Below are 7641 nucleotides of genomic sequence, written 5' to 3' on the forward strand. Positions count from 1 at the left end.
ATTGTTTTTCTAATCTCCATGAAATGTTAATGCTGTATATATAGCGTCTTTTTACGTATTGTATGTATATCTTACGTTTTGTACGTAAAAAGAGTGAGAGGTTTTTTCCCACCCCCTTTGAGAAGGCGTACTTTAAAATTCTAAGCACATCTTTGAGGTCTCCTGTGTGCCAGGCTTTCTGCTTGGAGGTACAGCCCCTTGAGGGAATGAGAGAAGTTCCCTGAGGTTGAAATACAGATTGTACAAGAGACAGGACTGGAGAGGTAAGCAGGAACCAGCTCGCAAAAGGTTTTTGGTGTGCCCCAATTTAATTTATGCCAAGACCGAGTGGGAAAAATTGCTAAATTAAGTCCTAAGCAGGAAAGTAGCATGGTTTAATTTGCATTTTAGAAAAATCACTGTGCTGTGAAAAGGATGGCTGAGAAAGGTGGGTGAGACTAGTGGCCTCTGGACTGGTCAGGAAGAGAGAAGGGTACCTTGGACCAGGGTGGGGACTGGGAACCGAGCGTGGTGCCCGTGATTGCCAGCTGTGGCAATTCTTCACTGGCTCTTTACTTTAAAAACTGTTGCAAAGTTCATGTCCAGTAGTTTATATTCCCACCAATTTTTGGAAAAGATTTGAGGTGCTGCTCGATGCAAATACATGCACAAGTTGATTGGTTTTTATGCTGTATAAAAATGGCTTTTTAAGTTCTTTGTATGTTATCAATGTCTAATTTTGAAATGATTTGTCTCCACCTTTTAGTGTCCTCCGATTATGACTCTTTGAAGGGTAAGGTGGCTCCTGTAGATATGATGGGGCTGACTCTTGTTTATTAAGATATAATTCACATATGTTCTTCTGACTTATCTTTCCTAAATAGCTTGTTTCTCAGCAGGGCTTTGGGAATTGTAGAGCAAAGCATTTTAAGGTTTCCTCTCTGAGGAGGAAGGCCCAGACACAGATACTGCTGCATCCCAAGATCAGAGTTCAAATGTGAGAAAACATGTGAGCTTAGGTTGGCTAATGCTACTGCAGAATTTCCTTTGGAAAGGTATTTTTTTTCCCACGCATAAATAAGAGCTGTATATTTTATTATTCCTACCATGCCATGCAGAGTGGGTAAGGCCTAAAAATGTTTCAAAATAAGTATTATCAGTAGCTTCCTTGCATAAAAGAGTAATTGTGATCCTAAGGTTTCCCTGGAGTCTTTTTTTTTTTTTAATGTTTTATTTATTTCTAGGAGAGAGAGAGAGACAGCGTGAGCAGGGGAGGGTCAGAGAGAGAGGGAGTCACAGACTGAAACAGGCTCCAGGCTCTGAGCTGGCAGTCAGCACAGAGCCCGACGCGGGGCTCGAACCCACGAACCGCGAGATCACGACTCAAGCGAAAGTTGGACGCTTAACCGACTAAGCCACCCAGGCGCCCCTGGAGTCTTTTTTTTTTTTTTAAAGTTTGTTTTTTTAGTGATTTGTACACCTAACATAGGACTCGAGCTCACGACCCTGAGATCTCTTTCTAGTCATTATGTTTGTGGAGGTGTTCTTTTCTCCCATGATGGTGATGTGTTTCTGAGTCTTCCTTTGTTTCCTGATGGTGACTACATTAAAAAATTTTTTTAGTATTTACTTATTTTCGAAAGAGAGTGTGAACAGGGGCAGGGGGAGGCAGAGAGAGGGAGACACAGAATATGAAGCAGGCTCCAGGCTCTGAACTGTCAGCACAGAGCTCGAACCCATAAACCATGAGACAATAACCCGAGCCAAAGTCGGACACCTAGTCTACTGAGCCACCCAGACGCCCCGGTGACTGTATTTCTACTTGCAGTGTCAGGCCCCGTTCCCCCATCTTAGGGACGCATCCTCTTTTCGCCTTGAAAGCACTCCTCGCCACCTCTCAAGCATCTAGTGAGCTTGATAGTTCAATTTCAGTGGAAGAAAGTCACAGTTTATTTCATCAGCATGTTTATGGTAAGAGAAGGGGACTCTGCAGTAAGTATTGGACTTGGAATCAGATTGCCCATGTTGAGTGCAGGAGAAGCAGCGGTTAGATTAGCACCATGAGCGCGGATCATATTATGGCGCTGCTCTCCAGGAGAGCCTGCACCGGGTGCCTGACAGCCTGGGTACCAGAGCAGAGTACAGCCACTTGTGCTTTTAACACTTGTTTGAAAGTGTGATTAGTGCTAACAGGATTGAAATCTCAGGGACCAGTCTGAACGTTTTGGGGGGTTTTGAGTTGATGTGCATAATTTCACCTATGAGAGATACTGGATGAACACAGAAAATTGAACTGAGATGAACCAAGTCACGGAGACTGAAGACCGTACACTCTCCTCAAACATCCACCAGCTTTCTCGATGACTGGGTTATGAGCCACACCCGTGCACATCCCACGTTTAAAAATTTTGCCCTAGTTCCCAGTAATTCACTGCGAACCTTGTAAAGTAAAATCCCAACCAGGCTCTACCATACTGTCTGTCCATGCAGAACCTGATGTGGGACTTGATCTCATGAACCACCAGCTGAAATTAACTGAGCCACCCAGGCACCCCATAGGTTTCCTTTGTTATGAACCCTTGCTCATGGCCTCTAGGAATTGCCTTACCTGTGTCACCAGGCCACCATGGCTTGAAAGAAAATTAGGTTAGGGGTCAGTGGTGGAGAAGCCACTTAGCTTCACTTCCTTGCCATCCCATAGTAATAACCCTTCTCCAAAGGAGTTGGTTGGGTTTGATATCTTTTAATAATTTCCCAGTTGTGAAGCTCCTCCGGATCAGTCACTGGTAACAACTTCAGCAGCCATTGCTGGTGGGGAATTGAGGTGTCCCCGTGCCCGGCGGGTTCATCAGCAAAAAAGGTCAACCTAGTGTTTGGGAGGAATTGTTGAAAATCCTGCAGGTGAAGCTGTAGAGAAATCTGTAGGAAGAGCTTGTTTGTGAAGAGGCGGCGCGGTCTGCACCGGCTGTGCCTGGCTCCCAGGTGTGTCCTGGGGACCCCAGGCCTGAGTGGCGGACGCCGAGGGTCCTGCTAGAGGCAGATTCCTTACAGATGTTTCTGGGGCTGTGCCCACTGCAGAGCGTTTCTGAGTAATTGACTAAATAAAGCGTCTAGAAAAAAGGGTATTAGATAAAGTTTATTTTTAATTTTTTTGCTGTGGTAAAATGCGTGTTGTGTAATAGGAATTATCGGAACCACTTTCAGATGTTCGTTGGCATTAAGCACATGAAGCACTTCTAGTGCCCCCTAGAAGTGGAATTATACATTATTTGTCCTTTTGTGTCTTCTTCTGCTGAGTGTGTCTTCACTGTTCATCCGTGTTGGAGCCTGTGTCGGCATCTTATTATTAAAGCTCGATAATCTTATTGATTTTTCTTCATAGATTTTCAAAAAACTGAAGTTTACTCTTAGTCTTGGACCCTGGTACAAGGCCTGAAGGGGTGAATCACAAAAGTAGACCATCTCTGTATCCAGACAGCTGCTCTCTTTGTCTAGTAAAAGCAAAAGGCTGTCCTTGGGTCCTGTATTAGGAGAAAAGGAAAGAAGTCCCCTAGTGACATCACCAAGGAGGTGTAATGGCCCTTGGTGCTGATGCTCCTTTCCGGCCTCTGCGACTTTGCTGATTGCTGGTGATGACTTCATCAGGGTAATAAAATGCATCTGGGAAAGGCCAGCTACTGTCTCATCGAGCCTAGTCTTCTTCTTTCTGTTTCCGTCAAATCCTCTCATCTGACTCTGCAAAACCCCCAGGGGAGGCCAGTGGTCAAGGCTCCTAAGCCTCCTTTAGGAGTAAATAACAGGGAGAGGCCTGCCCCATTACCTCTGCGCTGGCTCTTCAGCCTGCTCTAAGCCGAAGCAGGAATGACTAGCCACATCCTGCCAAGCAAGTCTTTTCTGGAAATGAAATGACCCTCGAGATCACGGCCTGACCAAAATCAAGAGTAGGCAGACACTTAACCAGCTGAGCCACCCAGGTGCCTTGAGGTGAATATTTTTCTTAAGTACTGAGGCCAGATTACTGATGTGACTGTGTCATCAAGGTTCCATAGAAAAAGTGGAGGAGGTGCTCCTGGCTGACTCAGTGGGTAGAGCATGTGACTCTTGGTCTCCGGGTCTTGAGTTCAAGCCCCACGCTGGGGGAGGGCTCACTTAAGAAACAAGCATTGAAGGGCGCCTGGATGGCTCAGTCAGTTAAGTGTCCGACTTCAACTCAGGTTATGGTCTCACATGTGAGTTGTGAGCTGGAGCCCCGCATCGGGCTCTGTGCTGACAGCTCAGAGCCTGGAGCCGGCTTCAGATTCTGGGTGTCTGTCTGTCTGTCTGTCTGTCTCTCTATCTCTGCCCCTCCCCACACTCATGCTGTCTCTCTTTCTCTCTCTCTCTCAAAAGTAAATATTAAACAAAAATTTTTTAAAAGCTTTGAAGTGAAAGTTATTGGCAGTTTTTTTTGTTTTTTTTGTTTTTTAAGTTTATTTTTTTGAGAGAGGGAGGGAGTGGGGGAAGGGCAGAGAGACAGGGAGACCATCCCAAGCAGGCCCCGGCTGTCAGGGCTCTAACTCAGGAGCCACCAGACCGTGACTGGAGCTGAAACCAAGAATCGGAGGCTTAACCTGCTGAGCCCCCTGGGTGCCCCAGGTATTGGCAACTTTTAGTGCTCAGGCCCGGTCCCCGAAGGGGGCAGGCTGTCCTGGCACTGGTGCGCTGCCAGTGGCCTGGGGTATTTTTTACATTCTTTACAGAATTACAAAAGCTGGGGCGCCTGGGTGGCTTAGTCGGTTAAGCGTCCGACTTTCACTTAGGTCATGATCTCACGGTTCGTGGGTTCGAGCCCCGCGTCGGGCTCTGTGCTGACTGCCAGCTCGGAGCCTGGAGCCTGTTTCAGTCTNAATATATATATATTAAAAAAAAAAGAATTACAAAAGCTGTTGGGAAATACACAACGCTCTTTAAATAATTCTTGCTTTTTAACATATGTTCCGTAGTTCTACTTTTGGAATTCCATTTATGGAAATACTTAAACATGGTAATGAGTATGTGTTTATGGTTTCAAAAGAGGAGATATGGAGTCGACCGTTCGAACTAGCCAATACCCGGTTAGTCACTGAGAAGTTGGCGTTTCCCTGATGAAACTGTAGGATTTATGCTTCTCTCCGCTTTTACCACGCCGCCAGAAAGAGGTCGCCCAGGCTGGCTCCTCTGAACCCACAGGAGACTGCCGTGTGTCTCAGAGTAGCTCTTTCTGAGTTGGTGCACAGAACGCGTGGCTTGATGCGTCTGCGTGTCATCTCCCCGCAGAAAAGTGCGTGAGGAGCCCCCTGAGACCCACGCTCCAAGGACTGTGGAACCTGTGTGGAGAGATAGGTCTCAGGAGTCCGGGGTGACGGTGCCAGCCTCCGCTGCCCTGCGCGGCATGGGGGGGAGGGGTCTCCCACACCCTGGGCTGCACGAGGCCGCGCATCTCGCGCTCTCCCTCGGGCACCCTGCAGGCCCACCCCTGGGTCTCTGGTGCGCCCCCGGCCCGCCCCTTCTCTGCTGACCCCTCCTTGGCGTGGGAGACCGAGCTGGTCTCACACCGACTGCCTCCTGCCTGCCCAGCTGTTTCTAGCCGTTTTGTCTGTAGACGTCTGTCGTACACGTGGTCACATGTCACTCCCGCTAGAGTGTGGGGGGGTTATTCTCTGAAGTGTCAGTAATGGCTTCATAGAGAAAAACTGCATCTCTAATGAGGACAGAATGATTGAGTAGAGCTTCCTCTGCGCTGACCGCGTGGTCTGCCTCGGGAACTGGAGGGCCGCGGGCCGCCTGCTGACGGGGCTGCTGGTATTGTTGTGAGGACTTTCTTCCTGGACACAGCGAGTTCAGAACCTGGAGAACATCAGCCATTTTCCAGATTGTTTCTAGAATGAAGACCCCTGGTTCTGGCATGGTATTTATTTAATAGTGTAGCTTCTGATGTCACACTGTCCTGGTTCAAATCCAGGCCGCTGTGTGGTAGGTGTGGGCTTTGGGCAGGGTGCGAACCCCTGACCATGCTTCCCTCTCACGGGTAAGACGATAACCTCGGTACTACCTTCCCCCTTGTTGGGTGATGGGACCATTACAGAAGTGGTGTTTGGAAAGCACAGTGGTTTGCACACAGTACAAGTACCGTCCGGGCTTCAGCTGTTGTTAGTCTCACGTTCATTCTGATGGCCTCTGTCGGCTGCAGGACCCAGAACACTGTGTGGGCTGTGGAGGCTACCCTCCCGCGAGCCCTGCCTTCCCCGTGCAGACGGTACGTATGCTTCTGCGCCTGCACTTGGGCCGTTGGGTGCCCCTGCTTCCCACCCCCGTTCTCTGGTGCAACCCAGCCCCTTCCTTGGTGGATTTCCCGGAGGTCAGCCTGCCAGCTCCCTATGCCCTCTGAGCACTAATTCTTCCAAAAGAAGCAGACAGATTGAGGAGGCTCGAGGAAAGTTCCCAGGCAGGCCGCGGTGGTCTTGCTGGGCCGGGGCTACGGGAGGGGCTTTCAGGGAGTAGAGGGGGTGTGCAGGCCAAGGGGGTGGGGCGCCTCTGGAGCAGCCCGCAGGACCGGTCTTCACAACCATCCTTGAAAGCCTAAAAAGTAACGTCGTGGGAGCCACGAGGCTTATGGAAAAGCCCTGGTATGGGTGTCCTGCCCGTTGTCCGGGGCGGATCTCCCTCCTGGTCTGTCAGTGACATTTTTATTAGAGAGTCTTCTCAGGTCTCACACATGCCATGAGGTACCCGACTTTCCCCAAAACAGCTGCATCGTGCTGTGCACCCAAACATCAGACGCTCCTCGGGATCTGAAACACGCGTGTGTGTTAGATTCCAGAAGGTGCGGCCTCCTGTGAGTCCTAAGAGGCCCCTGGGGCGCCTCCCCCTCTGCTCAGCCCAGGAAGCCGGTCTTCCTCCCGGCCAGAGCCTCCGCCCTGAGCGCAGTGTCAGCCGAAGGTTACCAGGCGGGGTGTTGCTTTGGGAAGCGTGGGAGCCCTTTGTGGGTGGGGGTCACCTGAGGGGCGTCAGGAGCCGTCACGCTGCGTGCCAGCTGCACGTCTTCCCGCAGAGTGACGGTGAGGAGGCTCTCCCCGACCACCGGGATCAGGGTGGGTATGAGGTGCCGGGGGAGCGGACGTGGGCAGAGGCAGACCACCAGGTAGTAGAGAAGGAGGCTCAGCCGGCCGCGCAGTCCCTCTAACGGGGCTTCTCTTGAAAAAAGTGGGGGGAGAGGTGTTCTGGAAAACCTTTTCCGGCCTGTCCTTGTCCTCTGTTTCTTTCCACCTGGCTCGTATGCCTCGCTGACCCCTGAGCCGTTGCCAGCCCGCCCGCTCTCCCTCCGCTAGGCCGGGAGCTGATGCCCAGGTCTGTTCCCTGCTGTGTTCCCAGGGCAGGGCCCATGCTGACCAGTGAACGAGGTGGGGAGACGTGGTGTAGATGGGGCGGGGACGGCGGACGAGTCCTGTCAGCCCCTGGGACCCTCAAACACGCGTTGCTGGAGGTGCTGCTCTGTCTCCTAGTTGAAGAAACGGGGCACAACGTTTGGTGCTTTGCCTCAGGTACAAGCAGGGCTTCGGAGGCGCCTGACCAGCCCAGGCTGCCTGGGTCTGGAGCTGTGCCCCCCACTCCGCGGCCAGCTCTGTGTCTTAGAGAAGGTGCTAG

General features: G+C 50.8%; 1 protein-coding gene across 2 annotated transcripts in view; it reads left to right on the forward strand.

Annotated features, from left to right (window-relative positions):
* RNF4 (ring finger protein 4) overlaps positions 1–7641 on the forward strand; it is a 28690-nt gene that overhangs the window by 1337 nt on the left and 19712 nt on the right. The window lies entirely within an intron of this gene.

Source organism: Crocuta crocuta, unplaced genomic scaffold, assembly GCF_008692635.1.
Source record: "Crocuta crocuta isolate KB4526 unplaced genomic scaffold, BGI_CrCroc_1.0 scaffold179, whole genome shotgun sequence".
Classification (NCBI taxonomy): domain Eukaryota; kingdom Metazoa; phylum Chordata; class Mammalia; order Carnivora; family Hyaenidae; genus Crocuta; species Crocuta crocuta.